Below are 19,789 nucleotides of genomic sequence, written 5' to 3' on the forward strand. Positions count from 1 at the left end.
CAGTATTTGCTAAACAAATTCTCTTCTTGTAATTTGGAAAGGATTTCAATCACATATTAATATTTTCTATAAACATCCTTATCCCCTTGCCCACAGAAGCAGACACAGTAGCCTAGCTACTCAAAGGCCATTCACAATCTTTCATTCTTGTCTTTTCCTTCATCATGACTTGAAAACTAAAACATTTAGATTTCCAACCATCTTTCCATTAGAAGTAACCATGTGACCCAATTCTCGACCAGTAAGATGAAAACAGTTGTTATGAAACTTTGAAACATCGTTTTTAAAGAGATAAACTAAGAAGCCCCTGCTTTATATATAGATGAGCCTTGAGGTGGTAGAGCAGCTATTTTGTGACCATGTAGAAAAAGCCACAAGCCAAGAATGGTGGAACAAAAAACTAAAAGGACTCTGGGTTCTTGATGATATCGTGGAGTCATGTACCAGTCCTCAACAGCCTCATATCAGAAATTTTTAAACATAAAAAAGTTAGTCCCTTAATCATACAGTCTACTCTTGGTTGGTTTTTCTGTTGCTTGCAGCTGAAGGAAACCCTAACTGATACATTTGTCAAAACATGGAAATAAGAATGTATTTTTTGTTGTTATTTTATTTGAAAAACCACTGTTAAACAAAAGCTTTTGAAAGCCAACTTCAGTCAATTTAATTAAGCCCAATAAGAAATCTACACAAGTCATGTCTTTTTTAAGTCAGTCATGTGTTGTTGTCTTCTACCTTAGTTTCCATTCTGATTTCAAATTGAGTGACAAACTCTGGTAATATATACCCAGAATTTTTCTAAATTAACTCCTATTTTTTCCTCTTTTACAACAATACATTACAAAACCTAACACTTAATAGAAACCAACTTTCTTCTCTTAGATTTAATTGTAATGCAGAAATCTAGCAACAGGATCAATTGTGGTATTTTGTAATGCAAAACTCCCAAGTAACTTTTAGGCCTTTAAGCATCTCATCATGAGAAACATGTATTAAATATATAATAACATTGTTAGAAAAATGTGTCCTGTTTTACTGGAGCTTCTTGCTGCTTTCTTTTTTCACCTTTTCATACGGTTTCTTCATAATTGTTCTACCCAATTCTCAGCCAGTCTTGTTTGTTCATATTTCAGATTGGCAATGTGGTAAAAACATAGTGATTTGTGATCATTCAAGAGTGGTTTGATCAATGAAATAGATTAAATCTAAAACATCTAGATTAAAATAGCAAGTTCTTAGATAATCAGAAGAATACTGTAATTGCTGTCTTACATAATTTTTATTTTAATTTTTTAGAGACAGAGTCTCTCACTGTCACCTAGGCTGGGGTGCAGTAGCATGATCATAGCTCACTGCAGCCTTGGACTTCTGGGCTCAAGCTGTTCTCCCCTCTCAGCCTCTCAAGTAGCTAGGTCTGTGAGCAAATGCTACCATGCCCAGGTAATTTTTTTTTTTAATTTTTGTAGAGACATCTCTCTGTGTTTTCCAGGCTGGTCTTGAACTCCTGGCCTCAACCAGTCCTCCTACCTTAGCTTCCCAAAGTTCTGGGATTTACAGGCATAAGCCACCATGCCTGGCCTGCCATATATAAACTTTAGGTATTTTAGTATAACGTACTTAGTTCTACATTTTTTCTAACCATAATACAGTCTTCCTTTAATTCAGAGTACATAGTCTTTTCAGCCCAGTAGAGCTTACATTTCTTTTAAGAAAATTTTCTTTTATGATTACCCATAGGTCAACAAATTTTAGCCTTTTATAAGAAGACTGAATTTACTTTTCAAAACTGAGTAAATTGTTAAACTCATTTTGAGTGATGCAAGTAACCCATCCAGTGCAATGTAGATTGTCCTTCTTATCTTTATTATTAATGAAGAGAAACACAACCATTTAGAGTTTCTCAAAGGAGATCGAATTTTACAATATTTAGGATGTGGGCCAGTGTTTTGGAATGAACATGTTTTTTCTTCATGAGTTTCATTAAACATGTTTACTAATGTTTTACACCAGTGGAATTTCATATCTGTCAGAATTCATGATCTCATTCAGTTGTTATAAGAAAAACTTTAGACAAATTAAATTTAATGGAGTTTAATTGAGCAAAGAATGATTTGCACATCACACAGCCCTCAGAACCAAAATAGGTTCGGAGCAATTCTGGTGCTGCAGCATGGTCAGATCATTTTATGGACGGAAAAAGGAATGTGACATTCAAAAAATGGAAGTGAGGTACTGAAACAGTTGGATTGGTTACAGCTGGGTGTTTGCCTTATTTGAACCTGGTTTGAACAGTTTGCTGCCTGTGATTGGCTACTTGTTACAAGAGTAGGTTACAGTCTGTTTACATATCAAGTTCGGTTATAGTTCACTATGCATGGAGAAACCTTTAGGCAAAAGTTAAAATACATAGGGAGACAGCTTTAGGCCAAACTGAATTTAACAATGACCCCTTCAACCTCTCAATTATACCACAAACTTTAAGCATAATGTCACCTTCTGTCATTATTGTAAATGAACAAGTCTTATTTGGTCTCAGCTCCCATCTGTTTTGAGATCTGTTTGCTTCTTTAAGGCTTTGGTTTGATTATGTGGAACATAGCATAAGTGACTCCAAGTTGGGTTAGTGTAGTCTGTTAGGGCCTAGCGCATGAGTTCAGTTCAAAACAGTGGCCTCTCATAATTCTGTTTAACAAATGTTAGATGAGAGCATGACCAAAACTTAGAGCTTTATTGCTATTCTTAGTTACCATCATTTTGGGGTTCTAGTCTCAACAAGTCAATCATAGGTTACAGTAGTGTCCTCATGATCACATGTCTTTGGGTTTTTGTTGTTGTAGCTGAAGAGGGACCATTTGGCATTCTACAGATGGCTGCATGTACACATTTAAAACTTTTGAGAGAATACGGCACATCAGGGAGACTACTATTATGGCTATCAAAAGGATAATACCAAGAGTTTGGAGTATGCTTCTTAGCCAGGTTTCCCATGAACAAAACCAATCAAAATCAAATAGATCAAAGAATGAACCAGATGAGGAATCTACCTATTTTAACTAAGCAGCTTGTTGGTTAATCCCCTGTGACTGAGTCTGTATAATACCTGATGTATTCATCTATGTGTAATAAGAAGTGTCAAAAACTGCACAGATTCCTCTCTTTTCTTAGTTAATCTAGAGCAATTTTATTATCTAATAAAACTTTAGCAAGAGAATTTAAAGAAGTCTGTTGTGCAACCATAGCCTTTGCAGTTGAACCTGCTGTAGAGCCTATAATGAGTGATACATTTGTAAGCATTGCCTCATTTATATTTATTTCAGGCCATGGGAAAAGAGACCTAAGAAATGATGCCCATCCAGAAGAGTGAAGACTTCCTGGCAATGTTCTTTTAACCTAAGATGTAGGTTAAGAGGAGTGAAAAAATGCTGTTTCTGACTGATGATGGAGCAACAAAGGTACTATTAAAATTTCTAGCCTATATTGGCCCTTCATCTTCTATCCATCAAGGCATAAGTTACTCAGGTATAAAGTTGGCTGCAAAATCCTCCACAAATAAAAGCATACCCCATCGGTGCACACAAGGCCCCTTTCCCAATTATATTGTTCATAGAGGCATAAGCAAGGAAAAGGAAAAAATTAAGAGAGGTGAAAGTTTTCTGATGGCAGAGAATTCTTGATCCATGATCTTGGGAAAGTTGTCCATGTCTAGGATGCTGTCTGCTCCTGGGGAGAGACTTCTCTGATTAGCTGTACCTTAAGGTCTCCAACAGGTATACAGTTCCAAGAGTCTGAAGGGGCCACTCTGAGTTGTGTGATTATAGGCCCAACGTTCAGTTTCCCAATGTTTTGCTGCAGTGTTGGTGGCAAGGGCAGTCTTCCTCTAATATCGTTCCCAGAAAACCCGGTCTCCAGGTTGTATGTGGATCATGAAGGGTTTGATTGTCTTAAGTTGATGGATCATGAAAAGTTTCTTTTACCTGGTAAAAATACACTTTGGCATAAGGCATTAAAGCCTTGCAGCATTTAGTCATACCAGAGGTTAGGAGCAGAACATACATGAGTTTCTATTATTAGGGAAATAGGCCTTCCAGTAACTATTCCATAAGGGATCAACTTGTTTCCCAGTGGAAGTGGATTTGGTTGTAATCAATCTATAATATCTTTGACTGAGGCAATCTAGTTGATTCAGTTTTCTTTGCTTAATGTGTCTGTATCCATAATACCTTATTTAACTGTTTTACAACTTGTCCAGTGAAACAAGTAGATCTATTGCTGGAATTTTCTCCAGGAATATGTCATGAGGGAAACACATTTCCTAATAACTTTTTAGCTACTCTTGTAGCCTTCCTATATGGGAAAGCTTCTGTACAACCAGAAAACATGCAGTGAAAATGGCAATTGAATGAAATCCCTTTATAAATGACCCATCATATTGAAGAAATGTACCCGAAGTTTTTGTTATCTTATCAGGATTATGGCTTTGACAAATCAAAAATTAATCATCAACCGTTACAGAAATTTAGAATAGTCACCACACCAATGTTTTTTCCCATAATTTGGATCATTGTATCTCTTCCATGATGAGTCGTGGAGTGGAAAGCTTATAATGAAGCTTCAGGGACTCAGGAAGCAGTCCAGGCTCCATGAGTCCATGCTTAACATTGGGTTTATAGCCTCTTAAATTCCAGTTTTGTTTTCCTAATTCAGGTGTGTAGCACTCTTTGTTAAATATGTTATCATAGGTAATTTGACCTGGACCATGGAGTTTATTGGAATTGCATATCTTAACAATTTCAGTACTTATAAACTTAGTATGAAAATCTGCAAACATATTTCCTTGGTATTTAATTAATTCTAGTCTGCTTGGGTAAGCAATTTTATAAACCAGTTTCTTCATTAGAGTTCTGATATGATCCTAAAGTAATCAGAAACCTGTATTTAAAAGTGTTTGTCAGGGTCCTTTCCATCCTTTCGATGAACCTCCTTGAAGACATAACACTTTAGGATTATAATTGCTTGTAAAGAGCTTTCAGAAAAGGCAGCAGAATTAATCAATTAACTAGAGACAACAAGACTTAAAATGGCTATAATTAAAGACATAATTGACAAGAAAGTTAATTTTTTCTGTGGCCTACAATAATTTAACATAATAACCATAGTATCATGACTGATAACATATACCATGACATGTCAGAATTTTAGAAATCTCATACTATTTTTGGAAAACAATATAACTCAGAAAAAGGCTAAACATCATTTCTTATTTGACAATGCTTCCCATATAATTAAACATATCAAATAAGCCTATTTATTATATCTCTTTTGAATGCTTCAAGGGCTCTCTGTAGCATCCAAAGGTTAGTTTGAAGTCAAAAAGACTTAATTTTTCTTTTGAAATTTGATGTTGGGAAGCCTGTCAAATATGTCAAAGGTTTAAAATACTTGATCAAAATAGGATCACAGATCACTCTGAAATAATAATCAATCATTTAGCCAAATTGATAATTAAAAGTTTTAAAAAGCAAAAACGTTTACTCTTTGATAGAGGGAAGACCTAATTTTCCAAATAATTAAAAGACCTACAAAAGACATCATGAAGCATGAAAATCTGTTTCTCTTTCTCTCCCCTCCCATTCTCACCTTTTGCAGTTATTCAAAAGGTGAACAAAAAATCTTTTACCATCTCTTATTATATTACAGAAAAATCTTAAAAAAATTTTCCCCATGATATAGTCTCAGGAGGTCCTGAGAACCTATGCCCCAGAAAAATCTTGTTTAAAGGAGAAAACCAAATTCTCATTTTGTACTAGTGTAATTTTGATAGTAATGCTGTTTTCAGAAAAAACTTATAATTCCCTTCCAATTTTAGCCAGCTTAATTGCACATAAAATTCTTTTCACAAGATTCATCTTTCATAAACTTTCCACAACCTTTTCTCTTTTTCATTTTGGGACAACTAATCATCCTATTTTAAGACAAAAACTCCTTTTGTTTCCCTTAACTAAAACACATCTTTCACGTAAGCTTCACTTACCAAAATCATGTCTTACTTTCCTTGCATAAGGAGTTGTTTTAATTACCATAAATTAATTAGATTTCTAAAACTCTAGTAACCTTAATTTATCATGAAAACCTAGGACGTAAGCAACTTTGAACTGTTTTATATCAACATTTTGTCAATGGTAACCATTTCATAATTTTTAGAACCATGTTTCCTCGTAACAAAATGTTTATGTTTATTTACCAACCCAAATATATTTAGCTTCTCCATACCACATAAAAATATATTAAAATGTATAAACTGAAATTTATGCTTAATAATTAGTGTTTCAGTGTTTTAACTGACTTAGAAATGGCCCAGACATTTAATAAGTATCTATTACTTAATTTAATATGACTTGAAGATTCAAAATTGTTAAAAAGGATTTTTCAAATTATTACAAGTTTATTTATAAACTTTTATTCTGTGACACATAAGATTTGATTTTCTCATTCTTAACAATTATAGCTGAGTTGCTCATTAAACAAAGCTAGCCATTGAAAGATGTTACTTAACTTCTGTGTGCTTCAGTTTCTCATCTACAAAGGAGAAAATAATTATCTCTGTTTTCTAGGGTGCTTGTAAGGATTAAACAAGATTACATACTGGTAGCATTTAGAACAAGGCTTGACATATAGTAGCTATTTCGGACTAACTATGGGTAACTTCTTACTACTATCGGCATCATCATCGTCATCTTATCTCCCTGCCTCCTTTCCTTTGTGGCACTCTTTGTGAGCTGTAATTAATTACTTTGGTTATTTACTCATTGATTGTCTGCAGCACGTATAGCATGGTAGAATGCAAGGCCGCATAGTAGGATGCAAGGTAGAGGGAAAGAGCCTCCTCTACCTTGTTGATTTCTCTCCCCTTTACATCTCCTTTGAGCTTGGAGCACAGTAGGTCTCAATAAATTAGACATTTCAACCATTCTCTTTATCTCATACTACATTTGTCATTGTTGACCATGCCATCCTTCTTGAAACTCTCTCTTTTCTTTTCCTTTCCTCATCTTCCTCTGCCCGTATTTTTAAATGCCAGGATATGTTTCTTTGAGGTTAAAGGACAGAGCAGAGGCATGAGTGGTGGTTGAGACCAGGTGAGATGCTGGGTATCCAGTGGAGCTGGTAGGAGTAGGAAGGATGCCTGGGGCTGCTGATCATAATTGAAAAGGAGAACACTGGACTGAGCCAACAGGGTGAAGTTGGGAGTAAAGGGTTTGGGCTTACTTTTAAGGCTCTAGATTAACTCAATATGGATTAGGCCCCCCTATGCATCAGACTGAGCTGGCATTAGATAAGAAACATAAACAAGATATGGTCTCTGCCAACAAGGCTATCAAAATATAGATGTGGATAGATAAAATATAAACAAATACTTGAAATTCACTATAGGAAGAGCTGTGTAGAGATGCGTGCAAGGTGCTGTGCTGGTAATGAAGAGAGTGAAATCTGCTGTCTTGGGGCCCTGGGATAGAAAGAGGAGTAGAAATGTGAAGTGAGCCTTGAATGTATCACACCAACCAGGGAAAGAAAATTCAAGCTTTTTTGTGGCTTGATTTGATAGATAGAGCTACTACTTAATCTTGAGAATTCTTAATATTGAATTCTACATGCCAATTTTAGAAGGGAGAGAGGGTAGATGGTTATTTGGGATGGCGGTATGGGTGAGCTGACTGGGGGTAGATGGATAGGTGGAAGACTGGGAGATGGATGCCAAGAAATCCCATAGAGATTTTGGATGATATTGCTTTACTAAAGTTCTGCTTGGACAATATACCCAGATGCAATAGTGACCTGGGAAAGCCATCCACATCTTCCTATGTACCAATTTCAGATTTTATTATGATAATAGTAGTTATTGATATCTACTGTGTATCTGACATTATTCTAGGTTCTTTTTATATATTATCTCTAATTACCCTAGAAGAACAGTTTGAGGAAATTGACACTTAGAGAAGTTACTTACCAAAGGTAACACAGAAAGTAGATGGCCTGGATTCAAACCTCGATTTACATAAATCTAAAGCTCATGTTTTTCCTATTGTATCACAAGGATGATTCCTACTTTTTTCTGAGCAAGGACACAATTTGTTTCTGTGCCCACTTGCAAACCTAATCACTGGTCTGCTTCAAGAATTCTCTCCAACTCTTGGAATACAAAGGGCAGCTAGGAATGACACTGCTATTCCATTTCCATGATGCCTCTCCTTTAATACAAATGATTTTTCTTCTAGCACTGAATGATCTATGGCAATATCAAATGCTTTCTTTTGTGTTTGGAATGGTGGCCACCACCACAGTCAGTTTACTTCTGACATCTATTTCATGCCTCTCCAGAGAGGATTATCAGCTGTGGTTTCTGTTATTTGCAATTAAGACCTTCTGGTTGCGCTAAGTATTAAGGAAATTATTACCAGCTATTAGGTGGTTTAAAAAATCATTAAAGTGGCTAAAAGAGCAGGCTCTAGGCTGCGCTTCTAGGAAAAACTCCCCATTTCCAAAATCACCCAGCTTTTGCATGGCCAAGAATCTCACAATCTCCTCCTGATATTTTGGCAGGAAACTGATAACAGGAGACCCTTGATGCCACAATCAGCAGGCATAAAATGGAATGCTTTCTTTCCACTAAGCACCAGCTTCGTGAGCAGGTGATCTGTGCATTCTCTCAGGGCCCCCATGCATGGAGTTTAGTGCTCTGTGGTTACCATCATGAAATTCTTCTTTTTTTGAGACGGAGTCTCACTCTGTCGTCCAGGCTGGAGTGCAGTGGCATGATCTTGGCTCACTGCAAGCTCCACCTCCCGGGTTCACGCCATTCTCCTGCCTCAGCCTCCCGAGTAGCTGGGACTACAGGCGCCTGCCACCTTGCCCGGCTAATTTTTTGTATTTTCAGTAGAGACGGGGTTTCACTGTGTTAGCCAGGATGGTCTCGATCTCCTGACCTTGTGATCTGCCCGCCTCGGCCTCCCAAAGTGCTGGGATTACAGGTGTGAGCCACTGCGCCTGGCCACTGTCATGAAATTCTTAAAAATTTATCTTTTAATTTGTGTTTTAAAAGTGATGGCCTTTGGGACAATAGAGTATGTCCTGGGGGACCTTAGGTCTTCTTCTTGCCACCTTCCTGTGACAGCTTCTCAGCCAACAGCTCCCCTAACCCACACCTCCCCTTCCTGGGCATGATCCACCAATCACTGCCTCCCTCCACCCCTGGTGGAGCCCTAGGCATGGATAGGAAGATTGGGGTTAGAGTCAGGTGCATGCTCCCAGAGCATCTCTATGCAGGACAGGGTTAGGAGAGGGCAAGGCAGTGGCAGTCCTTGCCCCAGGCTGGTAGCATCATGGAACATTCAGTGGGTGACTTGGCAAGGGCACACCTCTTGTCTCCATCCAGGTGTCTCATTTATCCATACATGAAGGTGATAATACTCTCGGGGGTCACTCAACAACCTTGAGTTGCTATGGCCAGTGGAAGGAAAAAGATGCCTGATTGAACTTCTGGAGCCTTTGGTCTTGCAGCGGGTAGGAGGGAAACCTCATAGCCAGTGGGCTGCACATATGCCAGATTATAAGCACTGGTGAGGATCTGCCCTCATACCTGAGCATCCTCACATTCCTGGGACTACAAACACCCTGATAGATGGTGAGAAAGACCAGGAGAAGAAGAAAGGAAGAAAAAGTTTTTTTCCTGCCTTGTGTACAGGGGTCTTCACACTTTAATTTTCTACTGGGTCTTCCCAATTATGTGGCAAGCCATTGTCTCCACTTAATTTAGTTACAATCCAAGTCTTTTGAGTGCATCTGATTGGTGGAATCCAAATCACATCCTAAACTCTGATTATAAGGGAGTCTGGGAAACGTAGTTTCTAGCTTTCCAAACTCAGGAGTACTGGAAGGAGGCTGGAATGGATATGAGTAAGATACGCTATTACCTCCACCATGACTCTGGCAAAGAGTGGTACCCTAAGATCTATGGAGCAGGGGCTGCATCTGGCTCATTCACTCCTCCATCCCCAGCTCCAGCTATAAGTCCTGTCACATAGTATGATCACAATACTTGTAGAATTGAATTGCAAATCATCCATTTTCATATGCTATATTTATGAACCTATATATTTAATGGTATAACTTCTCTTACCATTGTTCGTATTATCTGGAGCTCTTCATTACCAGTGGCAAATTCATATATAAAATACAGTGAGTTAGGGAAAAAAAGCAGGTAACTGAATTCTACTTAGTGATTTCTTTTCATGTACTGGGCATAGCTAATGCAAACAGGGTACCATATGTCCACTGCACTTAATAAATTAAGTCACTTTCTAGGCCAGTATGAAAACATTATTAATGTTTATCTAGTCACAGAAACCACTAATATGAAATTACATTCCTTCCAGTCTTCACCTTTCAATGTTCACAAGCTGGGATTAATTTCAAAGGGAACAATTTTCTGGCTGAGGTATATTAAGGGTGGGCAAATCACTCTTAGAATATTCAATGGAAAAATTAGTTTGATTTAAAACAGGAGTGCCCTGAGCAAAGTCAAACTTTTCTTAGTACTTCTCATCATCTCCAAAATGGAAAGTAAGGATATTTCCCCCAGAATGTTTTAATTAAAAAGTGTTTTGGAATATGCATGTGTGTATAAAAATGCCTCTTAATTACAAAGATATAAAGTTAAAGATTTTACCTGAGATTTAATTAATAGTCTATGTAGTTTTGGAGTGGATGATGGTGAGGACAGCTGGGAATTTGATGCATGGTCTGATCATCCAAAGCAACTCAGGAAGCAAGCTGCACCTTTCAGAACTTCCCTGACTATCCAAGAAGTGGTGGAGGGTAGAGGGCTTGCTCCAAAAATTTTGTACATTCAATAGGATAAAAGAGGTCTTTGGAATCTCCATCTTTAGAGGCTCTGCTCAGGGGTTGTATTGTGGAAATCTGGCCTGACAGTCTGACAAGTCCTGAAATAGATCTAGTCATAACTCAGAGCATATGAGTTGCTTTACGGGAATCAATGAGCCAATTGTGTTACCGGTTGTGATGGCCTGGAGGCACAGTCTGGCCCTTGAGCCAAAGTAGGGAGTCAGAGAATTCTGGTTTCATTCAGGCAATGTGGAGCAGATAATGTTGACTTTTATTATCCAGGTAATCTTGTCTTCCACATAACTTGACTGCAGGATTTACCCTAATCTATTTTGCCTCTAAAGCAAATAGTTATATTTAGAAAGTATAACTATAATACAACTATATAATTACAATAAAGGTTATCCCCCTGGATAATCCAGGGTACTTTCCTCATCTCAAAATTCGTAATTCAACTATATCTTAAAAGCACTTTTTGTGATATAAGGTAACATTCATAGGTTCCAGGGATTAAGGCATGGATATCTTTTGGGAGGAGCCATTATTCAGCCTAACAAATACACTACCTGAGGAGTCACTAAAACACGATCCTAATGACTACCTATTTTCTTATTTTTTATCTATTTGTTACAGAATGACAGACAGAAGGAAGACTACTTATTTTTTTTTTGAATTGTTATCATACACCTATAGTGATATAATCAGTACCAGGTGTTTTTTTTTGTTGTTGTTTTATGTTAAGAAACATGGTCTTGCTCTGTCACCCAGGCTCAAATGCAGTGGCGTGATCATAGTTCACTGTAACCTCGAATTCCCAGGCTCAAGTGATTCTCCCACTTCAGCCTCTGGAGTAGCTAAAACTACTAGCACGTGCCACCATGCCAAGCTAATTTTTAAAATTATTTTTGTGGAGATGGGGTCTCCCTATATTGCCCAGGCTAGTCTTGACCTCTGGCCTCAAGTGATCCTCCTGCTTCAGCCTCTCAAAGTGTTGGGATTACAGGTGTGAGACACTGTGCTCAACCCAATACCATGTTTTGAAAGAAGTTTATTTTAAAAAGAGTAGTTTGGGGGAACATCTGAGAACACAGTTTCTGTTTTTAAATATCCAGACTAATTTACAAATCTTCAAAAATGCTGAGGGTAGGATTTGAATGAAATTTAATTATGGTTCTGCTGTATATGTTATTGAACTCTCTAAATCATCATGTGTTTCTGGGTGTTTTTGATCAGCCACATGGAAGCTATAAGACCTGGAATCTGGAGTGAATCAACACTATTTAATTTGGATCACCCTGGGACTGATAGGTTACACTTTGAGCTAGATTAAGGCTGAATTAATAAACATTTTTTGGTGAATTTACACCCAACAGGTCATTTAATATGTCCTGACCTTGAGCATAGCTATTGAATTATTATTGCTGAAGTTTAAATGGACAGGCAGGTAGCTTGTTTTGGGATCCAAACTTTAAATATAAGGACAATCCCAGCTTTGTTCATTGTTGTAAGATTCTGAGTACCATGTATCTCACTAAACATTTTTAAATTTGTCCTATTTTTGTAAAATATTTTGGTAAATTAGAAAATGTAATCTTTAGAGCTCATAAACTCTCTTGGACTTGACTATTTTCTGCTGTTTAAAATGTTAGTTACAGCCACCAATTACTGTACTTGGGACTTGTAGTTCTAGTTCTTTTAGGGGAAACATGCCTTCAATACACCTAGAACTTCTATTGAGCATAGACTCTATGACAGCGATGATGTGAGGGGCAGAATGGATATGAAGATATCTAAGACTTGGTCCCTGCTACCTCTAGTCTGTGAGCTCTGGACTGGGGCCGGGTTTTATTTAACTTTAATCTCCAGCATCTATCCCACTTTGCAGCACATAGTCAGTTCACACTGCCAGCTTGCAGTCAGCTCACATTTCTTCATTAAATGGACATTTGTTTAATGAAATTTTTGTTCAGTAAGTAGTTATTGAATGAATAAACAGTCTAGAAATTGAGTGGGTAATGAAATCAAATAACTGAGATAGAATGCTTATATCTTTAAATTACTTCTAAGTGAGGTATTGGAGGTCTGAACAGGGCACTCTGGGACCCCAGAGAATGGGGCTACCAAATCAGCCAAGGAGACAGTCATGTGATTCAAGTCCTAGAGAAAAAGAGTCCAAATCACTGATTCACAACTTGTCTTAATGTACTTGTTCTTTTCTCTATTTAGTTTAGATGGCCTGATTCTCACTGGGTCTCCATAATAGTGTTTCATGGAATGTGGAGTTTGTCTCTGCCCCAGCTCCTAGCTGCTTATGCTGGAAGGAGCAGGGAGGGAGTGAGTGCATGAGGGAGAGATGGGGAGCAGAACCAGCACACAGCACAGCCCTTGCAGGGAGAAAAGAGACTAGCAAGAGACTAGGGGCAGAATGCCTGGGAAACAGAGCAAGGCGGAAGCTGGGGCTATTTCTTATTTCTAAGAAGAATGTATTTATGCAAAGTGGTTATATTTGGGGATATATTCTGTATGAGTATGTATTCCCTGAATGTATCTTTCTCTTTATGACCCACATCCTCCCTCTCATTGGAATCAGCAAATGAGCTGAGCCGCCTTCCCATCTTGCCCCTAGCAGAGATCTCCTATCTCTGTCCCCAGCTCTTTCCAGCTGCAGCAGCAGGAAGCTGGGTAAAGATAAATTAAACATTTCTTAAAATGCTGCTATGAAAACAAAATAAAAACTGATCAACTAGAAGTTTACATAAATATTTAAAAGCTATTAAAAAGATCTCATTCAATGTGAATTGCTGTAAACTTTATAAAGAGTTCTAAGGAAGAAGAAAATTTGGCAAACTGTCCCTGTGGAAAATCGGCTTTCTGCAGTTTGATTTTTGGCAAATTTACCCAAAAGCAGTCTTGAAGAATTAATACACATTCACCTAGAACAGAAAAGCAAATATTGTGAGTGAAAAAATATATATAAACATAGATAAAGATTAAAAATATAAGTAAAATGACCATGTACAACTTTGGCATTCAAGAAAAATCTAGATGGAATAAATTGTTTATGCTAGGCAAAATTAAGAAAAGGACAACAATCTGAATAAATCAATAACCATAAAAGAATTTTAAAAGATTTAAAATTTACTTTTTAGAGGTCAGATCCAGTAGATTTATCTGACTCCTATAATAGATCATCAACAAAGATGGCACAAAAATATCAAAGCATGTAGCCCAATCTCAGATATGATGATGAAAAAATCCCCCCAAAACTTGAAATATATCAAATCCAGAGCATTAACAAATAACAGAAAGTGATAATAAACTGTGATTTAGTAGGGTTTTCCCTTTGTGATGCAAGAATAGTTTGAAATAGGGAGTCCATTAATATAATTAACTATATAACAGATTAAAAGGGAAAAATATAATAAAATATATTTATTTCTATAAATATTAAAATATAAAATTTGCCATTCCTTCCTGATAAAAATACATGGCAAGAAAAGATAACTTGCTTACTATGATAAAAAAGACTTTTTACACAAATCAACAACTACGAAAACAAATATTATGCCTGGTACTAAAACCTAGAGGCATTCTCATTAAAGTGAAAAATAAGGCAAAGAAACAGTAAAACTATTCAGAATATTTCACTTCTTCTTCTTCCAGGCATCTTATAGATTGCACTATTCCACCCCTTTGACATTTACATTTGTGGTGGCTTGTTTTAGCCTATAGGTTGCAGCCAGAAATGCGGTGTTTCCTTTAAGGTCAGAGTAATTGTTTCTGGCTGGAGACCATTACTGCTCCCTGTTCTGGTTATAGAAGCATGTGTGCAGAAGGAGTTTCCAAGGCAGGAGTAAGTCCTTACTTAATAATAACATCGAATGTGAATGGACTAAACTCTCCAATTAAAAGATATAGAGACTGGCTGAATGGATGAGAAAACAAGACCCATTGATCTGTTGCCTACTAAACACACAAACACACACACACACACACACAGACATGCATAGACTGAAAATAAAGGGATGGAAAAATACTCCATGCCAATGGAAACCAAAAAAGAGGAGAAGTCGCTATACTTATAGCAGACAAGATAGATTTCAAGACAAAAACTATAAGAAGAGATGAAGAAGGTCGCTATGTAATGATAAAGGGGTCAATTCAGCAAGAGGATATAAGAATTTTAAATATATATGCACCCAACACTGGAACACCCAGATATATAAAGGAAATGTTATTAGAGCTAAAGAGAGAGATAAGCTCCAATACAATAACAGATGGAGATTTCAACACCCCACTTCCAGCAGTGGACAGATCTTCCAGACAGAAAGTCAACAAATATCAGTTTAATCTGCACTAGAGACCAAATGGACCTAATAGATATTTACACAACATTTTATCCAAGAGCTGCAGAATATGCATTGTTTTCTCCAGCTCACAGATCATTCTCCAAAACAGACCATAGGTAAGGTCATAAAACTAATCTTAAAACATTAAAAAATTGAAATAATATCAAGCGTCTTCTCTAACCACAATGGAATAAAACTAGAAATTAGTAACAAGAGGATTTTGCAAACTATACAAATACGTGCAAATATAACAATATGCTCCTGAATGACCAGTGAATCAATGAAGAAATTAAGGAGGAAATTGGAAACTTTTTTGAAACAAATGATAATAAAAACACAACATACAAAAACCTATGGGATACAGCAAAAGCAGTATTAACAGGGAAGTTTACAGCTATAACTGCCTACACCAAAAAAGAGGAAAAACTTCAAATGAACAGTCTAATGATGCACCTTAAAGAATTAGAAAAGCAAGAGCAAACCAAACCCAAAATTAGTAGAAGAAATAATAAAGATTAGAGTGGAAATAAATGAGTTTGAAATGAAAAAACAATGACACAAAAAGTTGGTTTTTTGAAAACTTAAGGAAAATTGACAGACCTTTAGCCAGACTAAGAAAAAAAAAAGATCAAAATAAATATAATCAGAAATAAAAAAGGAGATATTACAAATGATACCACAGAAATTCAAAGGATCATTAGCGGCTGCTATGAGCACTATATGCCAACAAATTGGAAAATCTAGAAGAAATAGACAAATTACTAGATACATACAACCTACCAAGATTGAAGCAGGAAGAAATCCAAAACCTGAACAGACCATTAACAAGTAATGAGATTGAAGCCTTAATAAAAAATCTTCCAGTAAAGAAAAACTGGAGACCTGATGGCTTCACTGTTGAACTTTACCAAACATTTAAAGAAGAACTAATACTAATCCTACTCAAGTTATTCAGAAAAATGCAGGAGTGAGGGAATCCTTCCAAGCTAATTCTGCAAGGCCAGTATTACCTTAATACCAAAACCAGACAAAGACACATTAAAAAAAATAAAAAAAAAAAGAAAAGAAAACTACAGGGCAATATTGCTGATGAATATTGATGCAGAAATCCTCAATAAAATACTAGAAAACCAAACTCAACAATACTTTAGAAAGATTATTCATCATGACAAAGTGGGATTTACCCCTGGGATGCAAGGACAGTTCAACATATGCAAATCAATAAATGTGATATCAACAGAATGAAGGATAAAAACCATACGATCATTTCAATTGATGCTGAAAAGGCATTTGATAAAATTAAACATCCCTTCATGGTGAAAGTCCTCTAAAAACTTGGTATAGAAGGAACACCCTTCAACATAATAAACACCATACATGACAGACCCACAGCTAGTATCATACTGAATGGGGAAAAACTGAAAGGCTTTCCTCTAAAATCCTGAACATGACAAGATGTCCACTGTCACCGCTGTTATTCGACATAGTTCTGGAAGCCCTATCTAGGGCAATCTGACAAGAGAAAGATAGATATAAAGGGAGTCCAAATTGGAAAAGAAGAAGTCAAATTATCCTTGTTCGCAGATGATATGATGTTATATTTGGAATAACCTAATGACTCCACCTAAAAAAAGAAATAAAAAAGTAATCCCAATTACAACAGCCACACATAAAATTAAATACCTAGGAGTTAACCAAAGAAGTGAAAGATCTCTGTAATGAAAACTATAAAATACTAAAGAAAAAATTGAAGAGGACAACAAAAAATTGAAAAATATTTCATGTTCCTGAATTGGAAGAATCAATATTGTTAAAATGTCCATACTACCCAAAGCAATTTACAGATTTAATGCCATCCTTATCAAAGTACCAATGACATTATTCACAGAAATAGAAAAAAATCCTAAAATTTACATAGAACCACGAAAGACCCAGAATAGCCAAAGCTATCCTACACAGAAACAACAAAACAGGAGGAATCACATTATCTGACTTCAAAATATACTACAGAGCTATAGTAACCAAAATAGCATGGTATTGGCATAACAAAAGACATATAGACCAGTGGAACAGAATAGAGAACCCAGAAATAAATCCACACACCTACAGTGAACTCATTTTTGTCAAAGGTGCCAAGAACATACACTGGGAAAAAGATAGTATCTTCAGTAAATGATTTTAGGAAAACTGGATATCCATATGCCAAAGAATGAAACTAGACCTCTATCTTGCCATATACAAAAATCAAATCAAAATGGATTAAATGCTTATAAATATAAGACTTCAAACTATGAAACTACTATGGGAAAACATTAGAAAAGAGAGATTTATTTCCTTTTTTTCTTTTTTGGTTCCTCATCATTCAATTGGATGAGCTTATGAGCTTTATTTCTTAAGAAGGAGATTACAACCTCCAGGCAGGAAGCACAACCACCATCTAAAAAAAGCACTTTGAGGCAGAGGAGGATGGAACAGGGATTCCTTTTGAATGGGTTGGCCAAGTATACATATTCAACAGGTTACAGGAGGAGCTATTAATATTCATGAAGATGGTCCTCATGCATGTTACACACTACCCATGTTCACTTAGGGGTGGAAGATTAACATTTAAATGTATTAAAGCTAGGCCAAAAGGTGAAGCAGGGACACGGGGGCATTCCAGTGTGCAGTCTCTGTAAAACCCACCAGAACCAGGTCATGATAAGTGATCTCTCATCAGAAGAAAGTTACAGAAATCAGTCTGTTGTCCAATCAAGGCTTGTGGAACAGAGTGTCAGTTAGTGAGCATCTGGTGGTGAGTTGCAATTGTTTTAATATTGTTTATTTCAAGGCCAGTGCTTGTTTAGCTTCTAGAGAAAAAGAAAAACCTTGTAGCACTTTGCACATAGTTTATTCTTTAAGTGTAGGGTGTATGATTTAATCCTTCTCTGGCATGGCCTTAGGTGCTATTTATAATCTGCTATCTTATTTCTACAAAGAGTCCATTCTGTCAGTCATATGATATCTATTTTGACATTACTGCTGGTCAGTTTTGTCTAAACCACAAAAGGAGGCAGGTGTAACAAGGGGTGTCGGACCTCCCATCCTGTCATGGCTGGGAACTAAATTTGTAAGGTTTCTCCGGAGTCCCCTTGGCCAAGGGGGCAGGGTCCATCCAGTCAGTTTGAGGGGCTTAGGATTTTATTTTTAGTTTATAGAAGCAAGAGGATTTCTGAAGAATGTAATTATTTAACTGCAAAGCTGGGGAGAAGTAGCAAGAAAGCATTCTCTGAAAAGACGTGTCAAAAAAATGTCCACTTTTTTCTAGAACTGTTGCTAATCATTGTGAGCTGTGTTGTTTGAGTGAGAGAAGGCATACTGATCACAGAAAGACTATATTTGTCCCTTCCACTCTCCTCCCTACAGTTGACTGAATGTTAGTAACAAAGTGACTCTGGAAGATCTGTTCCCACCATTCTGCATTTCTCCTGCAATCTTGTGGTGGATCTTGGAGAGCCACTCTTACTTAACACAGAGGCAATGGGGTTGGTAACAGGTGAAACAAGCAAATAAATTTTTTTTTGAAAAAGTATAACATGAGAGGACTTACTCACTAGGTATGAAAACACACTATAAAGCTTTATTACTATTATTGTTTTTAATGACATTTATTGAAGGCTTACTGTGTGCTAGACACTGTGCTATGTTTTACATACCTGATGTCATTTAATTATCTTCCAAACCTTATGAAGTAGATAGCATTTTTAAGACCTAATACTTAGAGGAAGAAACTGAGGCCTAGAAAAGATACGTTTGCAAAAAATTAAATAGCCAGTAAATAATGAAAATATAATTCTAATCTAGACATTATAACTCTAAAGCCATTTTTATCATTACTATCAATATAATTTTGACTACATAAAAGAGGAACAGTAGAACAGAGTTTAAAAACAAAATAGCCATATCTATGGGATTTCACCATATGATAAAATTGACATTTACATCAATTTAATAATTGTTGCTAGACAATTGGCTATTCACTGAAAAGTAACTATTATCTCTCATACCAGAAAAAGATATAATTCAGAAATTTAAAAAAATTTAATATAAAAAGGTAGAAATAGTACCAAAAAATATAGAACATACAGCAATCTGGTGGCCATAAAAAAATAAGTCAGGGACCAGGGAGGTAAAGGTTGCAGTGAGCTGTGATCAAGTTACTGCACTCTAGCCTAGGTGACAGAGTGAGACCCTGTCTCAAAAAAAAAAAAAAAACCCAAAGCACCAAATTAGTGAGGGTTGGTACATAAGTGGAAGCCTATTTGCTACTTCTCCACAAAAACTGAGAATGAGTGAAAAGAAAAAGTTTTAAATTAAGAAGTTTCAAACTTTGGCTGGAGACTGTTAAAACATTCTCCAAGAAGTATGAGGAGAAGGAAATATTTATTTTCCAATGCAAATTCAATCATTTCTTCTATTATTGACATTGTTCGACACATATAGATAAAAAAAAAAAATCCTGCATTGGTTAGAATCAAAAGACACAGTCCCTGAATGACATA

The 19,789-nt window shown here is 36.5% G+C and overlaps 1 long non-coding RNA gene across 1 annotated transcript in view; it reads left to right on the forward strand.

Annotated features, from left to right (window-relative positions):
• LOC129031498 (uncharacterized) overlaps positions 1–19,789 on the forward strand; it is a 55,800-nt gene that overhangs the window by 13,190 nt on the left and 22,821 nt on the right. Inside the window, exon 4 of the long non-coding RNA XR_010124109.1 lies at positions 3,318–3,452. This is a non-coding gene — a long non-coding RNA (uncharacterized LOC129031498). The remainder of the gene's footprint in view (positions 1–3,317; positions 3,453–19,789) is intronic.

The sequence above is a fragment of the Pongo pygmaeus genome, chromosome 1 (genome assembly GCF_028885625.2).
Source record: "Pongo pygmaeus isolate AG05252 chromosome 1, NHGRI_mPonPyg2-v2.0_pri, whole genome shotgun sequence".
Classification (NCBI taxonomy): Eukaryota; Metazoa; Chordata; class Mammalia; order Primates; family Hominidae; genus Pongo; species Pongo pygmaeus.